At 36.8% G+C, this 23,171-nt stretch overlaps 1 protein-coding gene across 4 annotated transcripts in view; it reads left to right on the forward strand.

The window, feature by feature from the left end:
• Positions 1–564: 564 nt before the first annotated feature.
• Positions 565–23,171, forward strand: part of LOC138697918 (uncharacterized) — a 76,231-nt gene continuing 53,624 nt past the window's right edge. Inside the window, exon 1 of one of the 4 annotated variants that reach the window (XM_069823517.1) lies at positions 565–682. The gene's annotated coding sequence lies outside the window, so the exon portion shown is untranslated. Of the gene's footprint in view, positions 837–23,171 lie in introns of all 4 variants that reach the window. The other 3 variants (XM_069823514.1, XM_069823515.1, XM_069823516.1) reach the window with 3 other exon arrangements.

Consider the following 23,171-nt stretch of genomic DNA (forward strand, 5'->3'; position numbering starts at 1 on the left):
CCTTACGGTTGGGAAAAGTCTCAGAAAGAAACCCAAACGGAAATCGAACCCACGCCCGAGGGCAAAAGTCTATTATTGAAAGGAGGAGGATGATGATGATGATGATGATGAAGATGATAAAGTTTAAATTAAAATACTATTTGAAAATGCACCTTGTTTCGGCGGACCCATTCGACCGCGGACCACATGTTGGGAACAGCTATCGTAGAAGATATCACAGAGAGAGAGATATGCATAGCATGAACAAAACCACTTTTTAGGTAGCCTATTCGAGAATCAATAGCACGTATTTACGCGAAAATATCGAAATATTTTTTGCAGTCCCACAGCACTTTCATTTTGCTTCATATAACAAGAACTTAAAAAGAAATTCACTGTCTTCGTCCGGTAATGAAATTCGCATATTTTAGTTCGTAACCGATAGCTCTATAGTTGACGTTTTTCACAGTGTTAACTAATTTGTAGGCCTCCAAACATTTAAACAAATTACTAGGATTAGTCGTTTAAATGATACCGCGTTTATGCCATAATTAAGGCAGTCCAAACAGTTTTTACAGTTGCCGCGCCGCCGGCTAGAGCGAGGAAGCAGACCGGCCACGCCGGCAGAGTTGAAGTTGAAGTCTTACTTCATTCAGTCTGGGTCGTGACGGCTGCAGAGGAGCAGCTCGGCGCGTGTGAAACAGTGAGTGTGACTTGCATGTCCACAGACGAACAAAGGTATGAACCAGCGTGAATCTCTGCAGGTGGTGACCTTTATAGGCATCAAGAGTTTTGTTGAACCCAGCTCCGGCTCTTTCTTATAATTCTTGTTTTGGTAACTCTCGCAGATACTGTAAGTACCATGGTTTAAGCCACTCGCATTTGTCACATTTTGCTATTCAATTTCTAAAAATGCGACAAACGTTTAATTTAATTTGCAAAAATCCGACAACCACACTGGACTTCAGAATTAGGGTTACCAAATGTCACATATGTCCCGCGCTGTGGCGACGTGGTCTAAGGCATCCTTCCTAGGACCTGCGTTATGGAATGCGCGCTAGTTCGAGTCCTTATGGGGGAAGAAATTTTCTCATGAAATTTCTGTCAGTGTAGAGGACCGATGCCCGATACGATAGGTAGCGAAATCCGGTTACGAAAGCCAGCTATAACGGCTGGGGGGGGGGATCATCGTGCTAACCACACGGTACCTCCATTCTGATTGGATGATCGTCCACCTCTGCTTCGGCATGTGGACGTGAGGCAAGCAGACGTCTGTTGTTCATGGTCCTTCATGGGCTGTCGTGTCTCGGATTATTATTATTTTTTTTAGTCAACTGTCCGAAGACAGGTCTGAACCTCACAAGTGACACCAAAAAGCACCACTTATGAGGCAACTATACCAGGAGATAATGGGGTAGGGTGGCCAGTTCCTTTCTCCCCCATTGCATACATCGCCGATTAGATATATATTACACTAATCAGACTTCAGAATTATTATTATTATTATTATTATTATTATTAATTATTATTATTAATATTATTATTATTATTATTATTATTATTATTATTATTAAATGTCACGTATTGTGCGGGATATCTCATATTTGAGGCTGTTAAAGCTTGTCCCTTTCTGACCCCATACGGAACGTTCAAAATCCTTGTAAACTAGTGAAAGAATGGATTTTTATAGCAGTGCTGTATCTTACAGGACTAGTAAAAGAATGGATTTTTACACAAGTGCTGCAATTTGCTTATAAAAGTCATATAACTACACTGAGAACAATATTTTCAAACGAGTCCATTAAATTTAACATGTGTTGAATTGTCAACATTTGAAGAGATATTAAATTCTTTGAAATTCATAGATTTTTCTCCCGATATCTACCTATATAGACAGCTTCTATGATGAGTTTTCAAAATTTAAGGAAGATATGATTGAAATAGGTACTACTCAACACAATAAAAGTGTAAATACAAAATGGACCAAATTTGTTACCGGCCAATTTAAGTGAAATCCCACATTTGTTAATGTTGGTATCCTATCGCCTATCTATTTCAGATTCAAATGCCTATGTGGAAATTACATTTTCTGTTATGAAAAATAAATGGAAGGATGAAAGTAACAGATGTTCAACAAATCTCGCGAAAGCTGAAGTCCAAGTTATCTTAAATTGTAATCATAGTTTTAATTCATTTTTAATCAATTAAGATAGATTAAACCTTGCTAGCTAATGAAACATAATAGCAATAATCATAATATACTTTGTACTGTCCACACCTGTGGAGTAACGGTTAGCGCGTCTGGCCGCGAAACCAAGTGGCCTGGGTTCGATTCCCGGTCGGGGCAAGTTACCTAGTTGAGGTTTTTCCCGGGGTTTTCTCCAAACCCAATATGAGCAAATGCTGGGTAACTTTCGGTGTTGGACTTTGGACTCGTTTCACTGGCATTATCACCTTCACCTCATTCAGACGCTAAATAACCTAATATGTTGATAAAGCGCCGTAAAATAACCTACTAAAATAAAAAATACATACTTTGTACTATACAGTAATGCAATAAATTCAGCATATGAAAATGTATACTTTCCAGTAGAAATCTGTAGTTTTCTTGGATAATTTAGTAGCACAAAACCATTATAACTGTTTTAATCTAAATCCCAAGTGGTAAAGTTATAATAAAATAAGTTGCTAATTACTAATTCAGTGTAAGTGACTTCAGATAGATACAAAATTATATCAATAATATGGCATGTTGTGCAGATACGGGTTCTCTCAGATGAATCTATTTCGCTTGTGATAAACTTCGCACTTCAAGGCTCGCTCTCACCCTGTCTCTTATTAGCATTCTAAAAATCTGATTATCCTACTTGAGAACTCTTCAGAAACGAAGTTTATTACTATTAACCCTTTGAAGCGCAGTGGTTACAGTACATAACCACCTTTTAAATTTGAGTTTCCTGCCTACTTACAGTGTGATTTTTATTTCAAAACTACTGCGCTGCGTTCACTGATCCCTAGTAACTGTAGAAGAATTTTATTTTCCCTATATTTGTGTTGCTCCACTAAGATGGCCGATGTTGTTGTGTATAGTTGGGCTGTGGAAGACTCGCAACGTGTTTTTATTTCAGTTGTATGCTAAAATATCACAGTTACGTAAGTTTCTATTTAGTGTTATTTGTCTTTCCGTCTTTTAGAACATATTTCAGTAACAAGATTGTAATTTCGACACATGTAGCGTCAATATAGAAATAATGTGGTGGTTTCAAAAGGTAACCACTACGCAAACAGGGTAGTTATGCTTACCATATCCTATACAACAAAATGTTCCATTTTTGTGTCAGTTTATTCATCATGGCTACAAGGAAGAGATGGTTGGTGACAATCACAAAGTGTTTTTGACAACTTTTTCACAAGTTTGATTTGAATCTGATGATCTATAAGGGAGGAAAATATGTATGCATGTGATACAGTTAGACATGGGCGTATTGGTTTACCACACGACGAAAGAAGAGACCGTGAGATGAAACGTGGTGAGAGTGATAGCCGTACGTCATATGCTGGAGAGTCCTGGCTGAAGTGGAAGGATAGAAGGTCCATTCTTTTCCTTTCTTATTACCACGCAACACATGTGAAGTGGCACTTTGCCTTAATGAAACCAGAAACTCTTTCCTTTTGTATCATTCGCAATAAGTCTGAAGACATTGTGTTCTGCAATATTGCATAGTGGTTTTACCATGAAACCACCCATTTTCTGTTTAAAAAATGGAAGTTTTTAAAATTTTTAAAATTTGAGGCACTTCTCTTAGACAAATAAAAGTTTAATTTCATTGCAAACACAATTTTTTATTTCCTTCCCAAATGCGTGCATCAAAGGGTTAAACAATGAAATCAGAGATGTGTATGAACTAATTAGCTCTGGAGAATCCGTACATTTAAATTAAATGTTAATGGAATGCACATATTCAAGCACAATAGATGTTCAGGAACGGATTTCAAAGAGTTAGTACAATTCAAGTATGTTAACAAGTTAAGTGAAGAATTTACGCTAATTGATTTAGTTATAAGGTATGCTGTAATAATCTCTTTGCATTCTGTAAATTGTGAGCAAGGATTTAATTGTATTAATCTTGTAAAGACTGAATTTAGAAACCGCCTTAAAAAAAAAGAGCTAGCACTCTGCTAACAATAAATCTTGAAAGGTCCACTCTAAAGAATTTGTTTTCCCAAGTGCTTTCAATGTTTGAGTGCTCATAAAATAGTCGTAGCCTATTTTAATGTGATTAAATTCAGCAATAATTGATTCTAAACTTAAGTGTAATGATTTACATACATATAGACTACCTAGAGCATGGTAAGATGGGTCGAAGCTGAAAGTAGGCTAATAAAACCCCGAGAAGCAAATTACGATTTTTTTTTTCTGTAAGACTTGTTAATTTATCTTTCTGTAGAACTGTATAGAATTTTGCTCAAGCTTCTCACAATTTCCACAAATATAATTTTTCATTTGTGTATTTTTGCGACAATTATCTATTTTCTACCTTAAGGGGTTAGGTACAGCTTAGAGTAGTAAAATTTGTGGAAATATTCAACATGTTTTTCCTCCACTACTGTATCTTGTACAATAATGAAAATTTATATATGTAAAACACTGTCCTACTATATGAAACAAATATTTTTACGATTTGAAAAAAAAATATATATATATATATATATATATATATTTTTTTTTTTTTTTTCAAAATTCAAAATAGTGGCAGTTCACTGTGCAGTGATGAAGCGTTTCCCTCATAACTCATAAACTTGTTAACTTTTTCATTTACTCTCTCTTTTATTTTATTGCTGAAACTCATGTTTACATTATCATGCTCTTTCAACTAAATTCCTTAATAAATATTTTTTTTTTAATTTTGTGTTAGAAAAAAATACTGATATTTGACCATTTTTAAATGAATTTATTTTTTATCAGACAATCTATAAAAGGTAGAGAAATGATCTTGCACCATATTATATGACATGCATAAATACACCCAAAAATATATCACAGAATGTTGGATAGTTTTTGAGTTATGCGGGAAACGCTTCATCACTGCACAGGGAACTGAAGTTTGAAAAAAAAATGTAAATAATTTTTTTAAATCGTAAAAATATTTTTTCGTATAGCAGAATTACAGTGTTTTACACATGCTATTTTTCATTACTATGCAAGATACAGTAATGAAGAGAAAAAATGTTGAATATTTCGAACATTTTACTCCTGTAACTGTACCTAATCCCTTAAACCCTGGTACGTACATCATATTAAAAATGTTTCGCCTCATGCCATATGACATCTACAACGAATGAACCAAACTCTTTCGTCAAAATTGACTCACGTGAATACGCTGTCAGATGATCTCTCTTTATCACGTAATGTAAAGAAAGCAGTTCTTTGAGACACAGCGCAGCGGACTTGTTATAGAAGAGAACTGACAAACGGAGACTGCTTATGAGTTATGAAATACTGGTATTGCACATAACTAGTTCGTGCGCGTATGAGAAGTTAGTTTTGCTGTTCCATTTGGTAAATCCAATGCTTATCTTAAAGCCCAGAGGCCCTCATGCAGACATTGTTAGCGCTCTTTAACTCTAACGTAAGGTGGCTTTAATGTTCTGAGCAGAAAGCAGGCATTACCACAATGATTTAAGTTAAAAGCAGATGAGTAAATGAGTGACACAATGCTACAACTTTTGTGCATTCAGCCAGTCATTCTTATCTCTCTTGACGAATGCATTAATTTGTAATAAACGCAGAGCTTCTCCCAATTATGGCTAAGAATATTAATGAATGAATGAATGAATGAATGAATGAATGAATGAATGAATGAATGAATGAATGAGTGAGTGAGTGAGTGAGTGTTAAATATAGGCCTATGAAGTTCAGTTTGACATCATTGTTGTTACATTCGGTGGTAGCTATTTTTATTAGTGTTCTTTAAATATTAGTAAAATTGTATCAGTTTTTTTTCTTTCTGGCTAAATGGAAGAGAAAGCCTGATAGCCTTAACTTCACCAAAATAAATTATTATTATTATTATTATTATTATTATTATTATTATTATTATTATTATTATTATTATTATTATTAGCAGCAGCATTTCTTTCTTAGTTTAAGGAATTTACATTCCCGTACCTCATACGTTAATTGAACACTCGATAATTCGAATTATGAATAATGCCTATCAAAGTTTATTCCCTCTAAAAACCCTATAAACTAATGTCAAAAATTCACATTTATTTCGGATTTTCGAAACTTATATTTGGATAATTCGAAGCCAGGACTTTATTGATTTCAACTAAAATAGTGTCTCATTTAGCTTTTCGTGGAAACTTCGGTTAGTAATGATTTCAAGAATTCAAATTTTATTCTTAAATTTCATACTGATCGACAGTGGATCAGAAAAGGTCTTTGCTACGGTTCCTTTAAGTTATCCTAGTTATTTAACGGCACTGTATCAACTACTGATTTAATTAGCGTCATTGGAATTGGTGATAGCGAAATGGTTTTTGGAAAGACAAGGCCGAGTATTCGCCATAGATTACCTGACATTCGCCTTACAGTGAGGAAATCTTCGGAAAGAATTCAACCAGGTAATCATCACAAACGGGAATCGAACCCATGCTCGAACGCAGTAACGGATTAGCAGGCAAACGCACCTGCAGACTGAGCTACGCCGGTGGCTTGTTGCTACTGTTAATAGATTTCATAGCGTTATCCCGTGACTGAACGTAAGTAACAGCAGCGATTCACAGTTGCTTGTAGGCGTTTCCGCGATGCGTGAAATGAACGGAAGTACGACAGCAGTTTGTAGGTCAGAGTGTGGTGAGTGTAGTAAGAGGAAGTACGATAACAGAAACTTTAATTACTTCCGTCAGCAATCTTATTTTGTCCGCCCTATGTACAAGTGTCTGATATGAAGCCAAAATATGTATTTCTCCTAGTTGGTGGCAAAAGTACCACTTTTTGGCAATACAGACCAGTAGATTATACAGGGACATCATTTTATTTTTACTTCAATTTTTATTGTGCCTGAGTTTTTGAATGTACTTCACTCCCACCCCTTCTAGTAATGAAGTTCAACCGTCCTCCACACAGATCCAAGACCGCATGTACCTACAGTCACAGTAACTTAGCCATACGGTCATAGTAAATATGTTCGCGTTTTCCAGTGACGAAAGGGATTCCAATATTGAATCATTTTCTCACAGGTACTGTCGCCCATTTGCCTACGTCGCATCCCGGTTTCCCCCACCTGCTTCTATTCGCCTCTCAGTAAAGGCTAGTGGCTGGGTTGTCTTAGTTCTTTTCTGAGAACTTTAATTTTTGTTAGGAATTGGACGTCTACGTAATATTATACCCATACTCGTTAAGTAATTAACTGTGACGTGACTTCCCCCCCCCTTTCTACGACCCTGCGACATAACCACTTGGACGGGCAGTAGATAGCATGTCTGAGTAATTTTATCTTTTCGGATCGGGCAGAAGTGAAGATTGAATTTACAGTACGTAAGATACTCTTTTATAGAGTAGGTACATAATTATTTCAACGTGAGTTACTGGTATGAAGGGCGAAACTGGTAATTGGAATTAGGTACAATAGTTTATAGTGCGATAATATACACAAAAGAACTGAAGCCTGTATCGAAATGAACGGCCACCATTTTCAAAAATGTTTTTAAATATCCATATTATGATTATTTCTCAATTTAACTTCATTCTCTGAATTGTACGCTAATGTGCTATAGACAGTATAATATACACTGCATAATGAATACGTTCGCATGGATAGTTCAATTCGTGAGTAAAAACACTTATTGTTAATACAGTACTGTATTTTGATTAAACAGAAAACTGATAAAAATTATCAAGCTCAAAAGCGTGATATTTCCTAGTTTACGTAAATGGATGTTTTGTCTTGTCTTGTCGCAGAACACGTTCTATACAATGCTTGGTTCAGTTTTGTCTTGTCTTGTCACAGACCACGTTCTATACAGTGCTTGGTTCTGTTTGTCTTGTCTCGTCGCAGAACACGTTTTATACAATACTTGGTTCTGTTTTGTCTTGTCTTGTCGCAGAACGCGTTCTATACAATGCTTGATTCTGTTTTGTCTTGTCCTGTTAGGTTAGGTTAGGTTATTTTTTATTTTACGACGCTTTATCAACATCTTTGGTTATTTAGCGTCTGAATGAGATGAAGGTGATAATGCCGGTGAAATGAGTCCGGGGTCCAGCACCGAAAGTTACCCAGTATTTGCTCATATTGGGTTGAGGGAAAACCCCGGAAAAAACCTCACCCAAGTAACTTGCCCCGACCGGGAATCGAACCCGGGCCACCTGGTTTCGCGGCCAGACGCGCTGACCGTTACTCCACAGGTATGGACTCTTGTCTTGTCGCAGAACGCGTTCTATACAGTGCTTGGTTCTGTTTTGTCTTGTCTTGTCACAGAACACGTTCTATACAGTGCTTGGTTCTGTTTTGTCTTGTCTTGTCGCAGAACGCGTTCTATACAGTGCTTGGTTCTGTTTTGTCTTGTCTTGTCACAGAACACGTTCTATACAGTGCTTGGTTCTGTTTTGTCTTGTCTTGTCGCAGAACGCGTTCTATACAATGCTTGGTTCTGTTTTGTCTTGTCTTATCGCAGAACACGTTCTAAATAGTGCTTGGTTCTGTTTTGTCTCATCTTGTCGCAGAACGCGCTCTATACAGTGCTTGGTTCTGTTTTGTCTTGTCGCAGAACGCGTTCTATACAGTACTTGGTTCTATTTTGTCTTATCTTGTCGGAGAACGCGTTTTATACAGTGCTTGGTTCTATTTTGTCTTATCTTGTCGCAGAACGCGTTCTATACAATGCTTGGTTCTGTTTTGTCTTGTCTTATCGCAGAACACTTTCTATACAGTGCTTGGTTCTGTTTTGTCTTGTCTTATCGCAGAACACGTTCTATACAGTGCTTGGTTCTGTTTTGTCTTGTCGCAGAACGCGCTCTATACAGTGCTTGGTTCTGTTTTGTCTTGTCGCAGAACGCGTTCTATACAGTACTTGGTTCTATTTTGTCTTATCTTGTCGGAGAACGCGTTCTATACAGTGCTTGATTCTGTTTTGTCTTATCTTGTCGGAGAACGCGCTCTATATAGTGCTTGGTTCTATTTTGTCTTGTCTTGTCGCAGAACGCGTTCTATACAGTGCTTGGTTCTGTTTTGTCTTGTCGCAGAACGCGTTCTATACAGTGCTTGGTTCTGTCTTGTCTTGTTTTGTCGCAGAACGCGTTCTATACAGTGCTTGGTTCTGTTTTGTCTTGTTTTGTCGCAGAACGCGTTCTATACAGTGCTTGGTTCTGTTTTGTCTTGTCTTGTCGCAGAACGCGTTCTATACAGTGCTTGGTTCTGTTTTGTCTTGTTTTGTCGCAGAACGCGTTCTATACAGTGCTTGGTTCTGTTTTGTCTTGTTTTGTCGCAGAACGCGTTCTATACAGTGCTTGGTTCTGTTTTGTCTTGTCTTGTCGCAGAACGCGTTCTATACAGTGCTTGGTTCTATTTTGTCTTGTCTTGTCGCAGAACGCGTTCTATACAGTGCTTGGTTCTGTTTTGTCTTGTCGCAGAACGCGTTCTATACAGTACTTGGTTCTATTTTGTCTTATCTTGTCGGAGAACGCGTTCTATACAGTGCTTGGTTCTGTTTTGTCTTATCTTGTCGGAGAACGCGTTCTATACAGTGCTTGGTTCTGTTTTGTCTTGTCGCAGAACGCGTTCTATACAGTACTTGGTTCTGTTTTGTCTTATCTTGTCGGAGAACGCGTTCTATACAGTGCTTGGTTCTGTTTTGTCTTGTCGCAGAACGCGTTCTATACAGTACTTGGTTCTATTTTGTCTCATCTTGTCGGAGAACGCGTTCTATACAGTGCTTGGTTCTGTCTCGTCTTGTCTTGTCGCAGAACGCGTTTTTGGACTATATTAGTTTTAAGTGGTTAACATAACATCCTAAATCGGCAGGCAGCTATGGACGCAAGTGTAGTACAGTAGAATCCCAATTATCCGTCTCTCCATTAACCAATTGGCGGATTATCCGGCTGTCTTTCTCTCGCGGGAATTTTTTTTTGTGACACAGAAATGTATGAAGTACTGTACATTATTAGCCTGTAATTTTTTTTTCTAGAGAAAGCTATTACAAGACTTTACCTTTACACAGTATAGTCTAATGTTCGAGTTGTACTGTATAACTTCTATATAAAATATCTTCTTGGAATATCAAAATAAATCATGTTATTCTAAGGATAAAAAGTGCAAATAACTGAGTGATTTGGGGAATGAGAAACTGTGGCTCATCTTAGAATACGAAATTGGAATCACGACTTTGTGTAATATGTAGCTAATCGGCGGTGTATGCATTGGAGGGAGAAAGGAACTGGCCACCCTACATCATTATCTCTTGGCCTAGTTGCTTCATGATTGATGCCTTATTGGTGTTACTTATGAGGTTCAAACCTGTTTTCGGACAGTTGAATAATCAATAACTGTGTGTAATTTAATAAAAATCAAGTATAAAGTATGTAAATCTACAACAGAGACCTCCACTATCCCTATCTTACCACAGACAGCCATTGCAAGGAGTTTCTTTGCCCCTTAAAAACCCCTTTTTAACAACCAGACTGAAATGAGTGAGCTCTGATCCACTACCTAGCATGTTGAATACAAGATCACTGAGGAAATTACGAAAGGTAAGCATTATTCACTAAATTTACGAAAATCTTTTATGGTACTGATTATCCGATTTTTTCGATTAACCGTTCAGCCTACCCTCTTTATTACCACGGATAATAGAGGTTCTATTGTATATATTTTTAAAACTCCAAACGCAACTGACAATTTTTCGTCAACATGTTTACGGGGACGTAACTGACATCTCCCCTCTCACTCATTCCTAGACCAGCCTCCTCAGTGTGTCGCAAGCCAGCAATCGGGGAATGTTATGGAGTGATAATGGCCCGGAGGTGGGACGGAATTAAGGTGGGGAAACGAGAGGTCCTCGAGAAAATCTCCAACTGTGTTCTTAATCGCTACCAAAAAAAAATCCCAGGCCTGACCGGTACTGCAAAGCGGACAGCGTGACAAACCGGTCTAGACACTTGGCCACCGCAGGGACATATTTATAATGCTAATATTAAACGAGAGTCGCGTCACGTCGCACTTGTCATGGGAGAATATAAAGTACGCGGAGGTAGTCAGAGACCTACGGGAAAATCTCATTGCTGTTGCTCGGGTGGTCTATCTACTGTGTAGTATGACTGTGCTGCAACGTCCAGTACTCAAGGCTGAATTACACATGATAGATGACCGCGTTATATAGCGGATGTCGAACTAGTAGAGTGTTAATCAACTGTGTGTCTATCGCAATGCGTTAAATAGAAAAAGTGATTTTGAAAGATCTGAATGCCGCGTCTAGGCTCAACGCTAGCATCCAGGCGACCAGAGTTCAATCCTTGGAGAGGTCGTGATGAAATGGGCAGGGCATAGTTGCGCCACACGGTCAGATAAAATGCAGCATATAAAAAGGGTCCCTGTTTTGTGGGCATAGTTGCGCCCTGTTCCCATCAGGTAGAGAAAAAGTCATGGCATAGTTGCGCCCCGTTCCCTTCAGATAGAGGAAAGGTCATGGCATAGTTGCGCCCCGATGAAATAGGTAGAGAAAAAGACACTACGGAAACTCGAGCCTCGTAATCAACCAACCTTATTGATTTCTTATTCGATTTATATTCATTATCGATACCGTTAAAATGAACACCATGAAGTTGGCAGTATTTTATTAACTGTTTTTCTACTGTTTATGCAGAGATTATCGATAGCCTACCGCTAAAATGAACACCATGAAGTTTGCAGTACTTTATTAACTGTTTTTCTACTGTTTATGCAGTGATTATCAATAGCCTACCGTTAAAATGAACACCATGAAGTTGGCAGTACTTTATTCACTGGCATATTCAAATGAGTGAGCCGTTGGAATATGGGGCCTTAGCAGTCTTGACATTTTATTAGTGATTTTCACACCGTCTGTGGCGTATAGTGAGGTTAATTTAAAATGAATGTTAAGTTTAGTGAAAAGGGTGAAGAGTTAATAATTGATAATGGTTCTAAGTTTCAATTTTCGAAACCCTGTACCGTAGGGTTAAGATATCGATGTAGAAACAAAAAATGCAGTTCATTTATTGTGTGTGATCAATAAAAAAGTGTTATTTTAAATAGCAAAATTGATCATACGCTAGGCCTACCCGATTTCAAATGTAGCTATCACTATAATATTTTTAAATAATTTATTTATTTTATGACAATCACTTTCGTGTGTACTATGCTCATCGGGGCGCAACTATGTCATGTCCATCCTGCTACCTGATTTCTTCGGGGCGCAACTATGCCATGTCCCACCTGCTACCTGATTTCTTCGGGGCGCAACTATGTCATGTTCCATCTGCTACCTGATTTCTTCGGGGCGCAACTATGCCATGTCCCATCTGCTACCTGATTTCTTCGGGCGCAATTATGCCATGCCTAGGCCTCCCAATTGACCGCGAGGCGCAACTATGCCATACAGGATGAAATTTGTGGTGGAGAAAGCAGAAATTCTAGTGGGTTTTCCGCTTCCTCTTTTCACTCCAACACACTCCAAATCCCCCTCATTCTACCATCTGCAATCAGTATTGCCAACGTAATTTACTCGTTACGTTTTTACGTAAATTACACGTAATTTATTAATAAATTGACTTGGAGTTGAAAACCGTTGTAATTAGTTCGTAGTGCTGCGTCATAGTGAGCCCACAATATTGAAAAAAAAAAAAAAAACATATTATACAGAGTGAGCCGTAAGTAATGTAATTAATTTTAGGGGTTATTCTTTACGATATTTCAAACAGAAAAGTTTAATAAAATTTTGCATGTTTTTGCTTACTTTACGACATAAAAATTGTTTTATATAAAACGTTTCATACCGTGTTTTGGGAAAGCCATTGAAAGAATTCGCAATATACTCAGACAATATTTTTTGCTAGGTTATTTGACGACGCTATATCAGCTACTAGGTTATTTAGCGTCGATGGAAGTGGTGATAGCAAAGTGGTATTTGGAGGGATGAGGCCGAAGATTCGCCATAGATTACCTGACATTCGCCTTACTATTGGGAAAACCACGAAAAAACCTAAACGGATAATCAGCACAAGCGGGGATCGAACCAGTGCCCAAGCACAACTCTGGGTCGACAGGTAAGCGCCTTAGAAGACCGAGTTACGCTGGTCAATTTAAGAAAGTAGTGTATTATGATAATAAATTATTGAAATAATTTTAGTTTTGTCTTTAAATGTGCAGAAATTTGATCCGCACAAAGGCAACATTGTAAAATTCCTTTTCAGAACAAAAAATTACATTTTTTCGGATCAAATTTCTTCACATTTAAAGGACAAAACTAAAATTCTCCCAATCATTATCGTAATACACTGTTCTCTTAAACTGACTGGGCATATTGGGAATTAAGTCAATGGCTTTCCCAAAAACATGTTATGAAATGCTCCATATAAAACTATTTTTATCTCAAAAAGGGGGGAGAGGGAGAGTGAGTGTGAGTGTGAGTGTGAGTGTGAGTGTGAGTGTGAGTGTGTCTAATGCCTACCCACTTCACTTACATGATTCGGGTTCCGCATACTGCGGATAAAAACGAGGAAAACTGTATTAAACTCTTTTGTTTGAAATATTTCAAAGGATAACCCCCTTATATTAATCACATTACTTACGGTTCACACTTTACACAATATAAATTTCAGAAGGTGTTCATACGAGTAAATCGGATGCTGATATCTACGAGATCGATCCCGACCACGGACAATAGAATCAGGAGGAAATTATTGTAAGTAAGACTTTCATTCTGTTTAAGAAAAAAAATTCCTGTTAATTCATTGTAGCAGATTTATTGCAAGTATAAGATCTTGTTCGTAAATAAAGATGAATAAAAATAAATATACAGCATAAATATGTACAGGACCGCCTTCTTCGGAGATGCGCTAGGGCGAGGGTTCAAATAATTCCGCTTGGGATGATTGATTGTTCAATTGATTGTTCAATTGATTGATTGATTTGGCTTTTCCAAGAAATTCCCCAACTGTAAAGCCAATGTGAAGTAATCTCATGGTGAATCCTCAAATCCGTCTCGTCAAATACCATTTCGCTATCAACCATTTTCATCGGCGCTAGATGATCGAATAACTGAAATAGCATTTTTTAACTAATCGGTTTAAAAAGAAAGGATCATCATTACTCCACTTCTGATTATCGGTAACAGATGTCGTTCCGGTGATGAATGAAGGACCTCTGCTGGAGAAAAGCGGGAGCATATCGATTCATAATTTCGCTGACAACGTGTAATCTCGACCAATTAAAACTAGATCATTCGAGAAAAGCCAATGACTGAGTCTTCATGTGTTCGACATTATAAACCATTAAACCAATCATCAAAAAATGTAAATGGCTACATTTGTATCTCAGATACAATTGCTAAAAAGTATGGCTATGAATAGTATAAGGACTGTTTAAGTTGACGATGCTAGGGTTTGCAGATGACACCTTTGAAATTTCTAAAAGTAAAGAAGATGCCGTCACACTTACGAACATCCTTGTGCAACGACTTAAAGAAATTGAATTACATTATTATTATTATTATTATTATTATTATTATTATTATTATTAAATACCAATAAATTCTCTGTCATTCACATTGTCAAAAAGAAACTTGTTATCTCTTAATTATTGCTTACTTAGTTCCATTACTTAATCAGGGAAAATTATTGAATACCTTGGTATCAATTCTTAAAATCAACTGATTCTTTATGAGAATAAAACAATAAAATTAGGCCCAAATGAACTTAAACAACACTTTAAACTTCTAGCAAAAAGGACTTCCGCTGAAAAGGGAACTTGAGAACTTGAACAAAAGTTTTCGGTAAATTGTATTTGTATAATTGTATTGCATAGTTCAGGTAAAACTTATAGTTTAACACGTCCTCGACATAAATAGAAACCAATGGACACATTTATTATAGCCTATTAATTGAACGTAAGTTATTTTTATTTGGAAATAGGCAGTTAAAACAATTACAGCTCTACGTCTAAGTGTGTCTGATGAAAGGATGTCTCTGTTTATGATTCTAGTTAAATAATTGCACACGTATTTTACTTTGCACTACGAAAATATTAATACAAGTATCCGATTTTACACTTTCGGCGCGCAGGCTATGCATAAAATGCTCCCTTCTATTTACATTTCATAAAACCGGCATCAGAGCGCCCAACTCTCCGACTTCCCAGTGAATGAAACTTTGTACTTGCTATAACAAGCGAGTCTCTGTCTACACACATCCAAAACAATGCACCACTGATGAAAGGGAAGTGTATGTTCATAATCCCAGCTGAAGTATTGCTCGCCTGTCTTACTGAGCACTTTTAAAATTTCAACATGCGAGCTGTATCCAAAATTTTCTGAGCTCTGGGTCATGCATAAAATGCCGCCTCTTTATTTACAATGCATAAAACCGGTAGCAGAAAGTTGAATTCCCCCGACTTCCTAGTGAATGAAACTTCGTGCTTCCTACAAGGAATCGTAATCGCCCAGAATAATGCTAAACATCTATCCAATCTGTCACTTCTACGAAATGCAGTACTTGTTCTGACATAACAATCAGGAAAATTATTGCTGAATTCTGTCGTCATAACCGACAATCTTATAAAGATTTGCGGAAAGTCCCAGCATGTCTGTAACAGAAAATACTTCTTTTATTTTTTACACAGACTTCGTAATATATACAGGTTGATTCAAAAGTCCGGCACATAAACAAATTTCGTTATTAGTGCAGATAGCGAAAACTGGAAAGAGGGGAAAGTTGTTGGAAATATGTAATTTTCAATCTATGTACTTGAATGTTCAACACCGTTGAGGTTGTACATTAGTACGACGCACCTGTCAGTCTAAATGCTGCCAAATTAGTGACTTTTTCGCTAAGATTTCAGAATATATATTTATGTGAAAACCTCTGCGAATTTTTGTACCTTCATAATCTTTTTTTTTAGTAGGTTATTTTACGACGCTGTATCAACATCTCAGGTTATTTAGCGTCTGAATGAAGTGAAGGTGATAATGCCGGTGAAATGAGTCCGCTCATATTGGGTTGAGGGAAAACTCCGGAAAAAACCTCAACCAGGTAACTTGCCACCTGGTTTCGCGGCCAGACGCGCTAACCGTTACTCCACAGGTGTGGACATCATAATACTTATCTTATACTTCGTATGATGCAAAAGCACAAATAATAATACTAATTATTATTATCTTCAGGTTTCAACAGCTTAGTACGTCGGCTTGTTACGTTCTCATTTCTGTTACGATCATGAACTAACACAAGATATTCAAATTAGCAGAACTCCCTAGTTATGTAGTCAGCATTTCGTAAAATCACCGGTTAAGGAAAAAGAGGATATAATCACAAGGAACATATACGAATTCCCTATGAAAGGAAGGAAAATGTCTCATTCTTAGCCAGGAATCGAAACCAGAATGTTGTTAAAAATGTTATGTTTTGTTTTATTTAACGACGCTCGCAACTGCAGAGGTTATATTAGCGTCGCCGGTGTGCCAGAATTTTGTCCCCCAGGAGTTTTTTTACATGCCAGTAAATCTACTGACATGAGCTTGCCGCATTTAAGCACACTTAAACGCCATCCACCTGGCCCAGGATCGAACCCTCAACCTCGCGCATAGAAGGCCAGCGCTATACCAACTGCACCAACCAGGCCGACTCGAAACGTGAATCGCTGAGTTTGTAGTTGGCTACATTATCAATTGTGTAGTAGGGAGGAAATAATACTAACATAGTAATCAATTTTTTCACGTAATTTACACGAACAGTACAGTTTATTGTATTCTATCTCAAAGGAGATCCTTCCAATCGTAATTGAAGGAAATCTTTTGACGCGAAATGTTTGTTATTATAGTGGCAACCACTATTCCGAAGGCCCTTTACAACGTTATCCACGAGCTGTGACTTTTTGTTAGGTCAGGCAGTCTCCCTCATTGTTACTGCTAAATATGTAACAAGAAATTGAGTGAGAGTTACATAGGAATGCCATGCTGACGCCCGTACAGGGTTCACGACCTTCCACGTCTGCGGGCGAATGGGGGCATCAATTGCGCAGTTCGCTAGACGTCGTTAAAAGACTTATGGTCGGTTTCACCACCGTTTGTAATAATTGCATCTGGCCTGAGGAACATAAAATTAACAACTGCCATATTGTATGAAAGACAAGGTCTTGGATACGAATTGCGCATAGAGTATGTAAGGTTATCCGTTGTCAATACTCTCCTGTGTTTCTTAAGCTGAAGCCCTAAGTCGTCACCACATAGTCTTCTAGAATATAGAGACTTGAGAAAGCCCTCTTTGAAGAATGAATATTCAAGGGAAAACTGTTCCGGAGCCGGGTATCGAACCCGGGGCCTTTGGCTAAACGCGCCAATGCTCTACCAACTGAGCTACCCAGGAACTCTACCAGACACCGACTCAACTTTTTCCTTATATCCACAGACCTCAACGTGGGCTGACAATCGTCAGGCAACAAACACTGAGTGCACACAAACTCTGTGTGACTTGAATTGTGGTTTTCTGTTAACTTACAGTGACATGTATTATGCAAATCTAGCTTTCAGGTACATATAGGTATCTGTGCTAATCAGCTTCACAAGGGGAGCTATAACTGAAAGCTAGATTTGCAAAATGGGAACTGTTCGTGAACATCAGTTAACAAAATAAAATGAAAACGGCTAGTCTGAGCGATATTCGTGAATGTATAAAACATTTAAGAAAACCAGTATGACATTTCTTTAATCCCTGTCTGATGTTCAGCATTCTTTTCTTTTCTTTGTCGTAATCTTTTTTTTTATATATCTATCAATATCCAATTTGAGAATTCTTTAAAATCTAACTTCCACACTCCTTAGTCCTTTCGTTTTTCTATTTAAGTTACAATATTCACTGCCACGTAGCAGGAAATTACACACATTTAAATAAGACAATTAATAGGCTTTGTTTATGAACGTACGGTATCTGAACTTTCGAATGTCTCCAGAAAAATTAATTGCTTGCAGATTGTTTTCCATTTCGAGTTCTTCTGGAAACAAAAATTGCAGTTCAGGTACTTAAAGGCATTGGATCATCCTATAATTTTTTAGTTTAATAAAACTTTAACTCTTAATCGTCGAGATCAAAAAAAAAGTTCCATTAACTTTGTTTTATCAATATATCAACACATGTCCAGTACTAGCTGTGCTTGGGAGAAGTCAGGACAACCCCCGTTGTTTCAGATGCGATGAGATAGAAACACTTGCTCACGTCCTTGGTTCTTGCAAGCATGTCAAGTACTGCGTAATATTAGGCACCACACAATAAGATCTATAATTTCAGAGAGTTTGAGAAAACAAAGCTACACTATCCAAAAAGAAGTCCAGGTTCTTTCCTCAGAAGGGAGCATAAGAAGAATCCATATTATTTCCTACAAACAAGACAGTGAAAAAGCATATATACTAGATCCAACAATTAAATTCGAGGTGAATACAAACCAATCGATTGAAGTCGACAACGAAAAGAAAGCTATCTGCCAATCAACTATACTACTACAAACAAAAATATAATCTCTCATTAATAAGAAAACCATTTTCTTTCCTAAAATGTTTATTATAAATTACATTTTTTTTTGTTTCCTATAACATTTCATTAATTCAAACAATCTTGATCATTATACCTTTGTTATTGATATATCTATATAAATTCATGTGTTAATAATTTCGTAAATCAAATTGACTGTTAAGCTTTGTCAAGAGGGAACGTTTCAATTTCGAGGAAGCAAATATACCACTTTTACATTAAAATAAATTTTTGTCTACTGTACCAAGTTTAAAAATAACATTAATGTATTACAGCATTATATTACTTTATATATTTTTTTTGTCGTTGCCGTAATTATTATTATCATTATCATCACTATCACGTCAATAGCAGTAGCAGTAGAAAGAAATTCCATACTACTTGATGTTTACATTATATTTACACAGTCTTTTGACATATATAACGTGCAAAATTGAATCAATTTTCAGGCACATTAAAAGAGAGAAATTACTTTTATAACTGATCCAAGTATGCTGAACCCTGGGTATTTCTACTTACATAACCATTCCAATAAAATGCATATTTGGCAGTGATGTAGATATTTTCCAAAACATTCTAAAATTCTGCATTACAAGGAGTTGAATTTACAGTATCAGGCTATGAAGCCTTCACTCATTGTGATGAGGGAATAATTAATTCTTCATTCTATAGCTTGTGGATTGGGCTTCAAAGTTTTTTCTGAAAATTACGTTGAAAAGAAAATGTTTTACTTCACACCGAATTTAACCTGCGTTGTTGCAATAGATGGCCCTTTCCTCTACAGGCAGAGAAAAATTCACCTTAAATATCGTTAACGTAAAACGTCGCAAATTAACCCACAAAAATTGAAAAAAAAAAAAAAATTGAGATTTGTCACACCATACAGTCTGGTTATTGTCATTCTGCGTCCGAGTAAAAGGATTTAACTCTCCAAATAATTATTTTTGCTATAATTAACAATTCTAAGACTCTGTGCCTCACTCATTCAAAACAAATGTTGGTAAAACTCTGTATCTCTCTCGGTATTGCGTTTCAAAACTTTACCAAATCTTGAATTTTATTTATAATGACAAGTGCTTTTTTTAAACTGAGAGTTACTGTATTTCATTTTAATGCCGTCAATATGTTGAGATATGAATTTTTCGTAATAGTAAAATTATATGTCACATACAGGGTTGTTTTCGATTTCTGACAACGAATTTGAATGACATCATGTGCGTCAGGAGTCACACGAGAGCTGAACTGTGGCGCGAGGTGACAGAGCAGTAGTGAGTGATCTCATAGAGTGCACGGCAGCTCACAGCAGAAATTCCCAAGAAAATCGAGCCTTTTTGGGTGGGGTACATTACGACACTTTCTAATGCCATGTACAGTTTAGTTTAAATAAAAGAAGCCTGCAATAAACGAGGTTTCGTTATTTCCAAGAAAGGCATCTTCTGTGTACTTGAGAAGAATGGTAAAGCTCAAATAGAATTCATTTGTATCATCTGGTGGTGTGCGGCGACTTGTGACGGGGAGTGAATTTGCTTGCTTTTTCCACTCTGGAATTAATCCCATCCGATCTTTGCCAGTCTTACTAGGTACACATAAGATTAAATGTTAAATGTTTTATTTAACGACGCTCGCAACTGCAGAGGTTATATCAGCGTCGCCGGATGTGCCGGAATTTTGTCCCGCAGGAGTTCTTTTACATGCCAGGAAATCTACTGACATGAGCCTGTCCCATTTAAGCACACTTAAATGCCATCGACCTGGCCCGGGATCGAATCCGCAATCTTGGGCATAGAAGGCCAGCGCTATACCAACTTGCCAACCAGGTCGACTACACACAAGATGCCTTTCTTGGAAATAACGAAACCACATTTTTGCAAACTCCTTCCTATTAATTTCACGTAACTGTACTTGGCATCGGAAAGGGTTGTTATGCACCCCTCCCAAAAAGGCTCGATTTTCTTGGGCATTGCTACTGCGATACACCGTGCATTCTGATTATGAAATCACTCACTACTGGTCTGTCATTTCTCGTCGCAATTCAGCTATCGGTGTGATTCCTGACGCACATGACGTCATTCAAATTCGTTATCAGAGATCGGAAACAACCCTCTGTATAATCATCTACATTCCAGTAACACTTGATGTAAAGAACATTATATTTCTTGCAGACATGCGTCTGGCAAAATTAGCAAAGTTACAGACAATTCTGAAAGGCAGTATATGAGAAGGATGGATTGTAATTTCGAGTCGAGGATACAATAATGATAAAATTAATTTGAATTAATAGACACACAACTTACAACAGAAGGAACTCGTTGGAAAGCATCAAAACACATGTGGAAATGATACCTGCAACACATTGTGAAATAAACATTTGTGCGAGATCGTGCGTATTTGCTTCGTTTCCGCACAAAACCAATCCGCGGTAAGTCTAAAATTCCACATTCAGTATTCCCAACCTAACACACACAACAATTTCCCTCTTCTTACCGCTTAAGTGACATATTGATTTTACTGCTTTAGGCTTTTAACATATTATTTTTAGAGACGTTCAATATAGTAATAATTATAAATTGGAAACTTACCACTGCAATTTCACGTAAATTGCACTGTTAATTATTGTTTTTAAATATTTGCAAAAATTAAGTAAACTCTACAACTCCACTAAAGTTACTGCGTTCGTGATGCATGTAACATTAAGGAAGCCGTTTGTTTTAAGTTCGCATTTATAGACTGGGGGGAAAAAAAGACAGACGTATATCACGGCCTGCTGGAGTATAGTAAACACAGAAAACATTTTAAAGCAACAATCTTGAAGATAGATATTTTTATTTTGCAAATTTGCCGTCATTGAACAGAAACCAAGATGGAGATTTAATTGCAACTAATTAGAAATTCCTCTTTCAGGTAGTATGTAATAAACTATCTTCGCACAAAATAATGTACGATACACGAGCGGTATATTTTCTTTCAATTCTCGGAAATTAAAAAAGCTCAACTACGTTTCACTTTTTCAAACTTTTCCTCGAACATGAAAACTTCAACATACCGCTCTTGTAACGCATATTGCTATTTCGTGGAATAAGAGTAGTCAAAGGCTTTGTAGTTTGTTTTATACGACCTAAAATTATAATAGGCCTACATTTTTCTAATAAAAAGCACTGAATTTTAATTATAAATTAATTGTTATATAAAATAATAGCCACTATTTCTTTTCCGTAAAATAGATTCATGTTGTACATTCGTCACTTAGCTACAACTCTATTAAAACTAATCTGTTAGTTTACTGAACACGTTTGCGAAATTACTATAAAACATAATGACAACCTTACTTCATCTAGTACACTCCAGGCCGGAAACTGCATAATACTAAGTCACTGAAAAGATGACAATCAATTCAGTTCACTTGGCAAAATCCCGATTGACAATAGATTTTGCGAATATCAAAGGTTACGAATGTTGAAGTAATGGAATAAAAAATGTATTTGGAAATCGTTAAACACTTTATATATGTCGATTATTAAAAAAATTGGCTGCTGAAGTAGTGTCATGGGCAATAGAGGTAGTTGCGTGTCTGTAATAGCACGGATCTGTGGATCGGCTTTTATACATGATTAAAAAGCAAAGAAACAGGCATGCTACGCCTCAGGGGCATCTAGTTTAACTTACAACGCAAACAAAATGAATTGGGAAATAGCACAACTGAAAGTCTGAGACGAAATAACTTTAAAATTATAGATAAATATACTATAACTTAATACAAATACATACATAATATACATATTAAACATACCCGAAATGGAATGAAGTGGAAAATAATACAATTGTAAGATTATGCTAGTGTAACTTAAAAAATTACGAATTTCACTTAATTGAGACAATTCGCATTTAAACCTGTATCCAGTAGCTACCTACAAATAAATGAAAATAAATCATTAAAAATTAGAATTTCGCTAAACAAAGTTAAGTAGTAAAGTTGTAAGGCGATTATGGGGTTACTAAGACATTTTTAACCTAATTCAGTTCAGACGATTCACATTGCAAATATCCTCCAACTCTCTGCAAATAATTGAAAATAACAATTAAAATTAAACTTGCCCAAAACGAAATGAAATAGTAAAATTGAAGGGTCCAAAGCCATAGTGGGCCAAGCGCCATACATTGAAAACGGAGGAAACATGGATTAAAATTAAGTTACTATCGTAATTCAATGAAGCATACAACAAATAATATAAAGCATGCACATTGAAACTAAATTATATGTCAATCTTAATTAAACTGTGGTATTCATCTAACTTTAACCCTTGCTTTTCCCGTTTTTAATAAATGGCGCTTGGCCCACTATGGCTCTGAACCCTTCAATTGTAAGACAATGATTGCTGACAAATTCTAAATTTAATTCAATTAAAGCAATTCATATCTAAACCTATACCCAGCAACTATC

This window comes from Periplaneta americana, chromosome 4 (genome assembly GCF_040183065.1).
Source record: "Periplaneta americana isolate PAMFEO1 chromosome 4, P.americana_PAMFEO1_priV1, whole genome shotgun sequence".
NCBI lineage: Eukaryota > Metazoa > Arthropoda > Insecta > Blattodea > Blattidae > Periplaneta > Periplaneta americana.